The sequence below is a fragment of the Crocodylus porosus genome, unplaced genomic scaffold, assembly GCF_001723895.1.
Source record: "Crocodylus porosus isolate Cpor-Errol unplaced genomic scaffold, CroPor_comp1, whole genome shotgun sequence".
Taxonomy (NCBI): domain Eukaryota; kingdom Metazoa; phylum Chordata; order Crocodylia; family Crocodylidae; genus Crocodylus; species Crocodylus porosus.
Genome location: NW_017728948.1, coordinates 793,144 through 794,561, shown reverse-complemented (window position 1 = coordinate 794,561; position 1,418 = coordinate 793,144).

The following is a 1,418-nucleotide window of genomic DNA, read 5'->3' as shown; positions in this document are numbered from 1 at the left end:
TTTCCCTTAATGCCAACTGTGCCATCATTCCCAAATTCCCAATTCTCCAATGTTTTCCCAGGGAAAACGTTTCCATAAGAATGGCTTCCCCTTTGGGCTTGTTATTCATACATTGCAAGGCCAGAAGGGACCTTGGAAGATGGTTGTTTTAGCAGGGATGCTGTTCGCAAGAGGCAGGTAAAACCTCCTTCGGCAACCAGTCGCCGCGTGCTTCGAGAGCGGGGCCTGAAACCGGCCTTCCACCACGTGCTGGGCTGGTGAGTGGGATTTTGTCTCCAGAGGCTGGACCAGCCCCTTGTTTTTTGAGGGAGCTTGGGATGTCAGTGTAGCACGGCGCCCAGGTTTCCAAAGGAGGGCGGATGTGCTGTAAACGCAGCCGTGCAATCGTCCTTCGGGAGCCGTCCGGCAAGGAGGGCCATTGATCTGATTTTTTTTGTGTGTGTGTGTCCTGTTTTGGGGTATGGGGAATCACAGACAAGGAGGGTGGAAGGGAGCTCGGGAGGTCACATCTAGTGCAACCCCCTGCTCCAAACAGGACCAGCCCCGACTCCATCATCCCAGCCAGGGCTTGGTCTTCAACACCTCCAAGGATGGAGACTCCCCCACCTCTCTGGGCAGCCTGGTCCAGCGCTTCACCACCCGCCTCGGGAGAGAGTCTTTCCTCATATCCAGCGATCACGCTGGCAATTTCTGACCCTTCCTTCTTCCCGTCTAAAGTGGGACAAGGAGCTTTCCTGGCTCCGATGGTTTAGTTAGGGTCGACCCTGCTTTGAGCTGGGGGCCGGACGAAGACGGCCTCGTGAGGCCCCTTCCAGCCGGACTTTCCTACGACCCTATGACTCCCCACAGACCGGTCCGACCCTGGCCCGTTTCAGAGGCTGAACCGCGGGTCCTCACAAACCCCTAAAACTTGCATGCCTCGGGTGCTGCTCAACCCACTGCAGGGAGGATGGGCATCTTCCCCACAGCTGCCCCATGGCATAACCTTTTACATTTTTTTCTGACCGCGACTGTCACTGAAACGAGCATCGCAGGGCGGCGAACGGCAGAAGAGTGGGGCCAAACCTCCCCTTTTCCACCCATTTAGTTTGTGTGGGGGGGGGATACAAAATGAATGTAAACGGTCTATTTTTTTCATTCTCACGCATCACCCCACAATGTAATAGCCGCCCTCCCGCTTTATCAGTCCTGGTGCTCAACGTCACAGCTGAAATGCAGCCGCTTCTGGGGTGGAGGTGGCAATCAGCCAGCCCAGGACCTCGCAGCGGGGTGCACGCAGGGGATACGGGACGGAGCAAGCTCCTGTGACATCCTGGATGCCCCCAGTTAAACAGCGGTGTGTTCAGGCCCCGTGCGAAAGGGGAGCTGACAGCCCCTGGTGCTGGATGTAGCCCTCAGTGTCCCGCAGAAATTGGTGC